We start from the raw sequence: 13,600 nt of genomic DNA on the forward strand, positions 1-13,600 counted from the left end.
GAGCCAGGGTGTCTGTGCCCTGCTGGGGGAGCAGAGGGCCTGGGAGATGAGCCAGGCTGGGGCTGGGCTGTGGGTTGCAGCACTGGCTCTGACCGAAGGTTTCTGGGCAAATTAGCCCCTGGAGAGAACTGCAACGTGTGGGGGTGCAAAGACAAGTGAGTAATGCTGCAGGATCCAGACTGGCATCTCTTAAATGTGAGGGAACCTTGCTGGGCTGTGTGATGGCAGCAGTGCTTTCTCCCAGTTACCCAGTATGCTCCAGCAGGCCTCCCCTGTGGACATGGCAGTGACTGTCTGCACTGTGTTAGACCAGGAGGAAGCTTCCAGCTTTCTGGAATAGCATTAGGTGGTATACAGCCTTAATACAACCTCTACAGACCAGCACAGACACAGGAGCCGCTGCTCTTATCAAGACAGAGAACAGCCAGCCACCTTTCTGGTACTTCTAAGACACTGCTAGTGATATATCTCGAAGATAACCTCCTCTGGTCCAGCAAAGTCTGCAAGTTTTAAAATCAGTCTTTAAAATTATAAAACATGGGCTGATTCTGCAGCTGTTAATCACATGAATAATTTTTATGAATTGAGCCACCCAGTCATCTAAAGTACAATGATATTAACCATATTGGATCTAGCTAAATCAAACTTGCCTAGTGATAAACCAGCTTTCATTGGGTGATTTTTGTATGACAATGACATTTCCATGAGAGCTAGGACCTAAGGGTGTGACCAGGGTCTCAGGGCTTCCTCCTGTCTATAAGTAGTGAAAGACACTGAAAAGCCAGAATCAGACCTTTAATGTCCAGCCCACCCATTATGGCAGCATAAAAAAAAACCCCAAACCAAAAACAATTAAAACCAAACCAAAAAAACAAACAAACAAACAAAAACTGGGAAACATAATGCCAACATAATGTAAACATATGAGTGTGTGAATGGAAACTGATATTAGAGTCCTATAGAAAGAGCTTGAAAGCTAAAACCAGCCATGTAACTGAAACAGGATTTATGGGATTTTAATACACTTTAAAAGTTACAGTTAGTAATCAGAACATAGTCCTTATATAGCACTATCTACATCTTTTTATATGGCCTTTTTTTTTTTGGCCATAGGAAATATGGTTTTCACCATCTAAATGGACTTTCTTGCCTTAATTATGAAATCACAATTTAGGAAAACAATATTCTTTGTGCATTGCAGGTCTCTCCTGTGAGGAATGCAGGCTGCTGCAGTATGTTTTAGTATGATGCTTACACTAGACTGTAGCTCCCACATGACTCACTAGCTTAGTTTTCATTGCCCCTGGCTCTCTCTTATTATTTACCTTGCTTCTGAAGTTCCTTGTAAGGAGATTAGAAGCCTTTTCCAAAAAATACAGTGAGTTTGGGGCTCATTCTAAATGCAGTTATTCACCCCACAGAGGAAGGATGAATAAGTTGATGACTGAGTCACAAAACTGCCTTTAATGTCTGCATCCTGACTCTGGCCAGGCTGGTACAGAGCCACAACAGGCACATTGGCCATTGCACATCTGGAGCAGAACGAAGGCAGAGCAGGAAGGCAATGGAGCAGATGGGGAAAGATGTATGGTGAGCAAGAAAGCATTCAAGGCATTTGAACCTGTCTGTAAAGGGATTATAAAAATGGATCTGTAGCTTTGAACAGGATCCCAAAATGACTGAAGAACCGGAGACACGACTACAGTAGGAATGAAAATCTGCCTTTCAGCCACTGATGTGACGTGAAGGGACATCTGCCAGCTCAGGAGGGAGTCCGAAGCCCAGGAAGATAATCAAAGCAGTAATAAAATCTCATTCAGGAACTCATTTTAAGTTAACTCTTTCCGCTGTGGCTACATTTTTGAGCAAACAGCATCTTTTTCACATTTCAATATGCAGATACCCCCCCACCAGCCCCTTTTGCAGCATACTAAGCAAAGTAGGCAGGTGGCATCTTTTGAGTTAATGATAGACCAAAAGCATCATCTAGCAACTGGTGGTGCCTAATAGATGCCTGCAGATGCCTAATTAACATTCATAAAGCACTTGAATCCCTAAGATGAAGTCAGTATACAGTAAAAGCATAAATTACTATTATTATTATGGGTAGTAACTGCTTCAGAAAACAATTTTGACTATTCTAAAATAAAGGTACTCCTGTGTAAATAGCAACAAACCCATCTTAAAAGGTGCTCAGGAGTGTCAGGAGTCTGGATTTCTTAAAAAAAATAAGATTCTATATAAATCTGACAGAAAGCTGGACAAATAGCAATCATTAATGTGTTTGAAATTTTAAAGAAGACTATTCAATCATGCTACAGAGCTGCTGAGAGCATTCTGCGTCCTTTCCTTGTCCCTGACCCTTAAACTGCTTTGCATCTGGATATTTAAATACTTAGCACAGCTGTGTCTTGCAGACTTCGCCTTCTCCATCTGCTTGTTTGTTTTCCCGGTTTTATTTTTCAGGCTGCTATTTTGTATAAGCAAAATTATCCTTTTATGTCTCCTCTGCCTCTGTTGTTTCTTCTAGATATTGTAAACTGCAGCATCTGTGGTGCTTCTCTCATTATAGATTTATATTCTAGTAGGTAGTGTGGGATAAAAATATGAAGCCTCAATAGAACACGAGGCTGATGCCCTAGTCTGACATATAAATCCACAAAGCTTTCTACTGAAATTTTCTACAGAGTATCCCCTTGGTGTATAAATTACTTCTGTTGATATTTTACAAGTATATATCACAGCTCAACAGAAAAATGGAAGACAAGCCACTGCCATTTGACAGAACAAAGATACTCTTTACATTAGCAAGAGTGACATTTTTTTGTCAGATAATCTGAATACTCTGACAGTAAATCTTCCTAAAAACTGGGTGCATGACCTAAGAAAAGTAGTAATTCAGATTTGATTTTTAAAGCATTTCTCTGTCTTTGAGTCAGAATGTTTGCAGAATGAAAGGATGTGTCCTGACCTTTTTATCTCTGAAGGGTAGGAAGTAACTTCAGATTCAGAGATTTATGTCTTATATCCTAGAAACAAACTGGGCCAAGTTTTCAAGTTGTGTCTCCCGGTTATTTCTGGGTTACTGAGCTTTACTTATTCTGAACCATTTTGTAAAGGAAGTTTAAAATCAATACTGCTGCTTAGTTATATACTTAAATGTGAGCTCAGTTCTGAGCACAAACAGATGTTCTTTGCTTAATTAAGATGGTCTGAAAAAAAATACAAAATTGTTTTGATGTGTTTGATTCTAAGAATCTGTTAATGACTTATGAATGGAATACACAGATATATCTGTTAGGTCAGGATCATGACTTTCATATCAGATATCAGAAGTAGATATAATACAATAAAAGATAGGGGTCGCATACTGAAGGACCATGGTGTTTATAATAACCTACAGCTTTCATATTCATTAATGTATCCCTAATCCTCTGTTCCCTGTGAGTGTTATCCTCTACAGAGCCCTACCTACCTGAAAAAAATTGCAACATCAGAATCTTACCTGCTTAAAGAAATCTCTCAGATTACCTTAAAATTCTACTTGTCAGGTTTTGTAATAGCTGTTATAGCCTGTTGAACTGTTGTGAAATGTCAAGAGCAAGGCAGCAAAACACACCCCATTGAACAGAAGATTCGGAAACAAGAATCACCAAAATCTAAATCTGGACGACCTTGGGGAGAGGGAGGGGAAAGAAGGTAATGCCAGATTTTCTTACTAACTTCTGATCATGAGCTTTGCTCTTTGACAAGGTTTGCATTCAGAACGCAGGTGGTGCATAGTACTTCTAGCTCCGCTTGCCTCCAGGGCAGTCTTAGAAATGTTGGGAATTGCTGCCTGAGCCTCATGGGGAAATCTAATCATATGCAGGTAAATTCCTGGTAGTTCTATAAATAATGAGCACACATCACCTTGAAAAAGAAACCTTAAAGAAAAAACAAAACAAAACAAAAAAACCCAAACAACAACAAAAAAACCACCACCCAAAACCAAACAAAAAAAGAAAAACCCACGCAAAACGAAACAAAACTAAAACCAAAACCAAAACCAAAACCAAAACCAAAACCAAACCAAACCAAACCAAAACCAAAACCAAACCAAAACAACAAAAAAACCCACACAACAAAAAAGAAGCTTAGGGTGAGTGTCTACACTCTGGAGTATTGAATTTACATCTTCTTTACTCATGAGTTCTTCTAGATTCACAAACATTACAGAAAAGACCTAATCTTCGTCTCACATTTGTCACAAATTCCTAACATCTTCCCAAGTTACCCCTGAACTGACCTCCATAATTTGTGTTTGATGGAAGAAGATTATTTTATTATATGCCATAATTCATCAGTTCTTCCAATATCAGTACTGTAGCCTACTGCGCACTAATTTTAATTAGGTCATAGTTGTATTAAAAGCTGTTGCGGATTTGTAATTTTACAGTTGTGCTTAGGAATCCCAGTTGCAGACCATTTTACTTTCAGCATTCAGAAGTGCAACAGGAATTTATTCCATGCCTCCCGCAGATTACAGTCTAAAATAATTCACTCGGGAACAGTAAACTCCTCTTGCTTTCTTATAATACTCCAAAGGCTAAAGCTTTGGTTAGATAAGTACTAACGGTTTATTATTGCTAATGCTAATTAAAGAAAAATGAAAGACTCAACGCAATTTTTCAGAGAAAGCCTACCAAAATGAAGAGTTAAGCTCTCATTCTTATTAATTTAGGTTTTAAACCTTCAATACTGCAACAGTGAAAGGAGAGGAAAAGTAATAAACTCACTGACTGTCCTAAGGGCTGAGGCACTTGAAAGAATTCATATTCCCATTTCAGCAAGAGCCAATAGCAACCCTGAATGTGACTCTTGCTATATTTACCTGTTTGTCAGTTATTCTGAAGTGTACTGATTTATGTACCCGTAAGAATGGGACTTTAGGAGCTCTGTATGTTTTATTACTTGAGGCCATAGCTGTATGTTGGCTTTAGGGCTCCTGATACCGGTTAAAAAAGACAAACCTGTATGATGTAAAAGGCTAATTCTATACTATCTCATTCAACTCGCCCAAATTTGTTCAGAAATAGCTGAAGGGTTAACTTTGTACCAACAGACTTTGAACCAGAGTAGATATTGTTCATCTTTACGATTCCATCATAATACCAGAGCTGATATAATTTGTTCTCCTGTCTTTGGAAAAAAAAAAAGAAAAAGTAATGCCAAAATAAATTCTGGCATGTGTACTCTGGCTAATGTGACAGAAGTACAGCCATCTGATCACAGCCAAACTGAATCACATTTGTTTCATAAAGGAGCGATTTTGCTATTGATCATAAACAAACATAGTATTAGTGACAGAGAACTGCAGTGTAACTTTCCACACCTGAAGGAAGGCTTTGTGAATAGTCTTCTATACTACCTCTTGACAGAGCACTTTGTGTCCCAATCACTATTGATATGAACAACTCTAAGGTGTGGAGAAACCCTCCCTGCCCCAACTGAAATACCCTCTCCTTCAAAACTGACTACAGTTGTTTGTGTCCTCCACCCAAACTACCACGGCATACACTTAACCTCAAACTGACAAAAGGAAATAGTTTCATACCTGACATGGGGGTAGTTTTTCATTTCCCCCACCCAAATACCACATGGGAAATGTGTTATTTGGGTAGAGCTAAAACACACCCCAAGTAATTCAATGGTTGCTCTGGCAGCCAAAACATCCTACAGTGTGTTTACACCGTGTCCTTCTGATGAACGTGTCCTGGGTGAGGCTTTGCAACTGGCTTTATTTTCCACATTCTGCAGTTATCTGTGTGTCGTTTTCACAGAATTATATGAAAATGCTTTCCAGTTTTTACAGACTTCTTTGGAAGGAACTGGTTTTACCTACTACAAAAGAACAGTTTTGTTTCTTAACAGCACTGAGGATAAGCCAAAATGCACTAATTTCTCCTCACTTGTGAAACATTTAACATATCATTACCCACACCCTGTAATTTCAAGACTCCTTGGATTTATATTTTAAAAACATAATTGAAACTTCTTGGCAAAGGCCCTATGACTTCCAGTCAAAATGGTTATTGAAGAAAAATTCTCTGTCTTCATCTAAAAGAAATCCTGCCTAAATTAAAAGCAGTTGATATTAGCTCTTTTTCCCCTATAATAATATCTACCATTAAGATGACAGCTAAAACATAAGGTGTTCTTACATTTCAAGGAACTATGAGAGGAAAAATGGTTGGTGGGGTTATTTTAGTGATGCCAAGCTGAACTCATAATATATTTTGTCAAAACACCTGTTTGCTCATCTACATATGGAAATGTATTTTTAATTTAGAACTCATTCAAGATCTCATGCCTCAACTCATCATATCATCATAACTCAGCACTTAATCTAGCACAGGAAAGAAAGTGCAAATATTCGTGTTGTGTGTGCTATACTGCAACTGTAGTTTTCTTATGATTTGAAAATAATTTAAATTAAATATATTAATCTATATTATCTCATTGCTCTTTGCCAAAGCAAAGTAAAAGGTCTGGAGAGAAGCAGGTCTCCAAATCATGTGGAGGGCACCCAGCCTCCTATCGACTGCAGACACTCACATAGTGTCAGTGAAGAACAGTAACCTAAAACTAAATTTTATCAAAATGAATATGATGACAGCCAGGCAGGACAAACATTCTGAGGAATTATCAAACACCATAACTTGATCTCAAATGCATTTCTGTACTTTCTGGACTGTTAACCTTGCATCTGACCAAAGAGCTCCTAGAAACTCCCTGTACCTGTACTGAACCATCTATTTTTACCCCCAGTTTCTGCCAGACAGAAGACTACACCCCAGCCCAACATCCTTGGCCTCCAGTGCCATGGATCCGGTGCAGCAACAATCCTCTTTTGTCTTCAGAGCGGAGTCACGGGATTCTACAGGTACTGCCTGGCTCAGTGTTGAGCTATCGTCCAGAGCAGCAAGAATGCATTCCCCTGCCCTCCTCTGCTGGTGAATATCCCCTTGTAATAGCACCTGACCCATGGTAGTCCCATTTCATACTACAGAGAAAAAAAATTGTTCTGATTTTCTTGTGAGCCAGTATTTTGTTTTCTACGTGTTTCATTAGCTTACAGGGAGAAAAAAAAAAAGTTTAATGTTGCCTGTAGTTTATTTCCTGTTCAGCTCTGGTTCCTGTAGGCCAGAGACTGATGGCAAGTCTTCAGTACTAAATCAAAATGAAAGACCAGCTCTGAATTTCAATTATTCAATGTGGTGCTGAAAAAATGGGCTTTCCCTGCTAGGATCTGCAGTAACAATTATACAATTACATTGATGCAATGGTAGTCATCAAAGAAAAATGTGAGATTCATGAAGGGGACAAAATTTACCCAGCAGTTTACCCAAAGTTATGAAATTATGTTGCAAAAGAGATGAGAATGATCATTAATCTTGGTGTGCTCATAATAGTTGTCTTATATTAACAAGCACTTATAGTAGCTAAGTGAGACATGATCTTATGGGAGATAAGAAAAAAATGTTAAATTTGTGCTTATGAAAAGCCAAATGGAGTACTGTGATTGTCATTATGAATTTTTTTTTATCCTTTTCTCGTGTGTGTAGACTTGACTCTAGTTGAACTCTAAGACCCTTAGGGCAGAGACACAGTTAATTCATCATAGAAAGATCAGTCTTTGTTCTAGATCCTATGTAATGCTCAGCAAAAGCAGCCTTAATTCCTTTAACACAAATAAAAACAAATAAAGGTATCATAGCAGTGTAGCATTGGAAGAGTCTTCAAAGATCGAGTAGTCTAACTGCTTGTTTTGAGGAGGAATTAAATGTGCCTCAGTTGTCCATGACAAGTCTGTGTAGCCCATTCCTAAGATAGACTTCTCTTTTCTGCAGAGAAATGAGATTCTTCAGTTACTTTCTGAAGCCTGTCTCACTGCTTAGCTCTTCTTATATTTAGAAAGTGTTTCCAATATTCATGTGGAGGAAGAAACAAGGGAAAATTTTACCTACAACAAACTGTTCGTTTGTTTTTTTGGTCAAGTACCTACATATGACCACAATGCACATGCTGATAAGAGAAAGGGAGGCCTAAGTTTCAGCACTAACTTTAGAGTAAAAGCACATTAAATCTGAATCATCAGAATGCTTCTGTTGTCAGTGCCTAGTCTAATATGTAACTATCAAATGTGGAGTTGTTTAGAAAATGCTTTTAAGTAGCTCAGAAGTAAAAATTCATGAAATCTGTGTTTGTCAGGAACACAGTAAAAAGTTATGAGTATTGTCTCTTCTAGACTTCCTCAAAGTTTTCATACATAAAGTGCTCCCTCATTTCCTGGGGGCAACATCTATGTGATTTTCATTATAAAGACCACCTTTTATTTTGCTAATATGCACAGTGTGTCCTAATCCATCATTTCCTGGTTTCTAATGTCTATCCTTGGAGTTGTAACATGAAAGAATACCACAGTGTAGAAGTTTCATTATGTTTTGGGTTTTTTTAAATTTCCTCTTTTTGGTATGAATGTATTTTGGAAAACATTCTGTGAAATAACCTATTGTGGAACAGTTTTTGGCTTTTTTTCCTTGGAGTTCATTGAACATAAACATATATGTCTTACAGCTACAGGTTGAAGGATATTCTGTGTAAATTCAGGTTAGCAATACACAATGTGTGATGATAGACAGGAAAACTGCATCTACTCTGCAGTCAGGACGTAGGTTTGGTGCATGCACAGACATAACGGGGCTAGCTCTAATCTTCTGATCATCTGCTTTCTTCCTGTAGTGATGCCAGAAAACCCACCAGAACATTGGTTTTGCTGTGAGCAAAGCATGCTTACGCATAAACCTGAATATGCGCTTGGCAGCTCTTTCTTATGGTATGCAGTTTTAGATTAAAACTAGCTTGGTACGTGCTACATGTGTTACAATCACACTTCTGTGATTGTAACACTTCACAAACTTCAGAACAATCTGAAGCCTCCATATATCCTAAACTGAAGCTGCAATGCGTACTTCACACTCAGAAATGATCTTCCAGCTCTGGCATCTGTGAGGCAGATGTGCAACACTTTTCTCACAGCTATCGCAAAAACAGTTTCAGACCAACCTACTTGTTGTGCTTCTTCTCACTGACCCATTTCCAGATCTTGCTGCTGGCAGCAGTCATATTGCATGTTTGGTCTAATAGCTTTGCACCCCTGATTTAATCCATCCCTTATGTGTGCACATTCCCCCAGGCTGTCTTGGCAAAGTCTCTGAGGTGCACACAAGTGAACAGGGAGGAAGATGACAATTGTGGCACTGAAATGAAAGTGCACCTACCAAAATGAGAAAGTGATACAAACCATGAAAGCATGTGGTAAACTTGGGCACAGAAGCTAACAGAGCAGGAATCCTGGACTGCCAACATATTTTAAGAGCACGTGGGCAGATTTTGTCAAAAACAACCCCATAGCCCCTTCACCACTATGACAACACAAGCACACACCCTATTGCACTGAAAGTCTAGAACTGACTATGTGTTAATTGCAAGTAAAACATACAGGTCTCTAGCGCACTTTGCCGTGTGCATTTGCTTAACCACTCTCTTCCCTCAAAAGCTACTATTTTATGATACGATGGAAGTGCTTTAGAGAAAAAAACACAACAGGGTGCTCTGCCATCATACACAATGTGAGCTTTATATGAAAAAAATCTTTTTTGTCTTTTTTTCCCCAATGTCATCAAAAAAAGTCGTTCAGTCCAGCTGTGTCAGACTTCACTGCTTCACTTTGGCACACGATGCTGCTGAATGGAGAAGACTTGCCACACAAACCTGTGGCCCTTCCAGCAAGTGATACCTGCCATGCAGTGCCCAGTGACAGTGCAGACTGAAAAAGAGGAGGCCATGGGTGGGATGAAGCAGGAGACTCTCAATGTGTTACCATTTAACAGGAGAAAATGTGCTGGTTTTGTCTGATAACATTTGCCTCGGAGCACTGCACATCATTGCCCTACAAGCTACCTTGCTGCTCTTTCTGTGGCTGTAAAAGGAAATGGGAACCCATGGAGAAGGAGTTTAATTTCTCTCACTGCAGTTAAATGCATTTCACCTGACACAAGTCCTCAGATCTTCTGGTGAAAGTAATCATAAACAAGAAATATGTGGTAATATACAGTAACATGTGCTTGTTTTCCTGCTCAGTATAGTGCATTTGTAGCCTGGGAATCCTGGGCATCATTTTCATACAAATATCTTGTTGCTTTGTAACAAATGACTGTTTCTAGTACTAATAAAATTATTTAAGAGTTTACAGCAGTTTGTTTTGTGAAGAGATAGTACCTAATGGAAAAGAAATGTCTTTATGGTTATCTTTTGCTAACCTGACTTGTAGATTTTGTTATCTGAAATACACTTTTCATCCCAGTTTAAATAAGTACCTTTTTTTTTTGTTTATTGTACCATGAAGCCTAGTAACTGCAGATATGCTAAATGAGAGTTATTACTGGTATTGCACAGATATCCACTACAGCCCAGCTAGCATTAGCATGTTGTATCCCGTTTGATGAGAACTCAGCACAGTGGTATTTGCTAATGTTATTACTTCTGTGTTCAAAAGAAAGTGAAATGGGTCAAGATTCAGGAACTGTAACCATAGTAATGGGTAGCAGGATTCCAGCATTTAAAGGAGAACTGTTAAATTTTGAAGGAGATTAGAAATTGAAAAGTAAGGTACAGAAGTAAAGGACCATTTCCTGTCAGTAATGCCAAAGGGCCCAAACCTGCTCCTGGTGAAATTATCTAAGCTCCTGTCAATTTATCAGAAAGAAGAGCAGAGCTTTGTCTAGCAATTAATCAACTTTCCTTGTGGATGAAAATTGCTGGGGAGAATGCTTCTGTGCTTGGCGATCCAAGGAGTCCCAGCTGGGATGTGAAGCTCCATTTCCGGGTTCTGGCCTTTCCATATGCCAGAACAGAAGGATACGCGCTCAATTTTAAACAGTTAAAGACAACTTTTGCCAAATGCAATAAAGCTTTTTGCAGATTTAAACTTTGAGAATTTCAGCATGTATTTTGTGTCTTTTACCAATAAGCAAACATTGCACAACTCTTGAAGAAAAGCCATGTTCCAGATTTTCCAAGAATTTTAAGAATCATATAGTTAAACTGTATTTTAGTCCCATCATATCAATCTCCAGGTAACAAAAGTGCATGATCTCACACCACAATATATGAGATTCAAATTCTGTCCTCACATCTATACAGTACTCACAACTTCAGTAGTGTTGTATAAATACAGTTTAGAGCAGAGTTTGATTTAAGATGCTAAGATTTCAGTTGCCTCTCCTTTGACGGTTACTAAAATCCAAATTTTAGTCAGCCAGACAGTCAGTCTCAATTTTTTTCTGGTCTCTATAATTATTTTTACCTCTTGTATTGTTTATTTATTTATTTATTTATTTATTTATTTATTTATTTATTTATTGGATGTATTCGATTTTTTAATATCCTTTAAAAATTAACAGATAAGACTTTTTTTGACTTGAACAATGCTGCCTCTCTTCTCCAATCTTATTTTCAGCATGCTTTCTTAGCTTTCCTTTCAGCTTCTTATGTTTCATCAATTACTAAGGGTGCAATTTTTTTCAGTTAATTTTCTGCATCAGAAAGTTAGAGAGTCAGTCAAAATTAGCCATCTAAACTCTGCTTATCAGTGGAGAGAGGCAGTGAGAGCAATTGACCTGTCTGTCCTCACTGACTACAACAGGAGTCTAGACAAAGGGTTTAAAATAGGCAGCTAATTTTGAAATAGGTAACGCTGGATGAGATATTTAATAAATAATGAAAATAAATGGTTGCTAGCCTCCCCGGATGCTGCAGGTGTTAGCTAAGGTACAAAAGTGCTTTTAGAATTCTGAAATATTTGGATAATACTGTCTGGTTGTTTATTCTCTCTCTTATACATATGTGTCCCATTTTAAAGTTAATTCACTATTGTTAGAAATTAAGTATGACTATGTGGTGGTTACTCTTCACTTGCTTCCTTGCTTGTAGGCAAAACTCTGCAGCTAGGAAACTTGGTGATAAAAGTCAGGCTTCTGCCAGAAATATTAGTTTTCTAGTCTTCCAAGGGAAACAATGGTGTCAGAGTTCTGGTGGTCTGCTCAGCTCTGCCTTACCTTAATGTCTTAAAACTCTCTTTTGCTGCTTTTATTCTCAAGCAATTCCCTGGCTGGCCTCTAGGTACATGATTATTTTTCTCAGGGAGGCATCAAAATTACTTTTACCTTTCTGTGCCCATGCTTGTAGCTCTGTGATCTCCATGAGTCCTCTCCATATGACTGTGTGTCTGCCCAAGCCATCCCTTCTGGTCCTGAGGTGCTTCAGAGTCTCATCACTTTTCTGCAATGTTCTATGTCTCACCTGCAGTCTCCAAAAATCAACGATGTCAACATCTATAGAGCTCCCTCTATATCCATTACACTCTCTTCTCAATCCAGTTTCTCCTCTAGCGCTGCAGGAGAAGGATGTGATCTTCCATAAGGATAAGGAGCCAAAGGGGAACTGTTCAGAAGAGAAGGAAATTATATTTCTGCAGAGGAAGGCAAGGCTTACTGGCCTTAAATCTTCTCACAGCTCAAGTGAGAGAGCTGATGTTTTGTGATACGACAAAACAACGTGATCCCGAATCAACCAGATGCGATATGTGGCTGAAGCTTGGTGAGGTACTTTGTATGCTAAATGTGTTTGCTCACACAGTAGGATAAAACCTCACATTTGCATGTTTTTTCAAAGCTTTCTCTGTTACTAAAATTTACCTCACTCTGTAACCCTTTATAGACAACCAGCAATCAGCTTGGGTGCAGGAGATAAAACTAAAACAAGAAAGCAGACAATCGGATCCCATATGGACTTGTATGCACATACATGGCAAACCTTGCAGAAGAAACCTTGCATGTAGTCAAAGGCTTGTTTTTCAGAAGGACATAGAGCAATAGCTATAAAGTATTATTTTGGATTTCCTTGGAGCTCCCCTTTGTAAATCATGACTGACTGAAATAAACTGTCAGCTGCAATTTGTTAATTTTATATGATTTATTCCCAATGTCTGAATGTAAAAACCCACCAGAAAAAAAATGCTTTATAAAACAAAATTGATTTTTATCACCATTAGTGTTCTAGAAATAGAAATTTTTTAGTACTTAACCCTCCTGAATGTTTGTGATGAGCAGGCAGGAAAATGACTGCCACATGCCATAGAGTAATGAGGACAGTAAATCAATTACTAATAAACTGTTAGCCTGTTTGAGGCTCAGAACACTTTCTGAGGGGGAAAACAATTCTGTTTAATCATTACCATACTTGCATTTTTTTTTTTTAAAGTCACAATTTGAAACTGCATTTACTGAATCTACCAAGAGGACTGCATTTAAAAGAGCTGCAACAACTTGTACAACATTTAGTATCACAAGAGACTCCTGTCATAGGATGAATATTTCTCTTTAATGTAAATGCACTGTAGAACACAAATGTGCTTGAAAATAACATCACCAATTTAAGAGGAAATGAAAAAGACTATATCTGCCTGAAACTACCAAGTTCAAATTTGAATCATGCA

The sequence above is a fragment of the Caloenas nicobarica genome, chromosome 3 (genome assembly GCF_036013445.1).
Source record: "Caloenas nicobarica isolate bCalNic1 chromosome 3, bCalNic1.hap1, whole genome shotgun sequence".
Classification (NCBI taxonomy): Eukaryota; Metazoa; Chordata; class Aves; order Columbiformes; family Columbidae; genus Caloenas; species Caloenas nicobarica.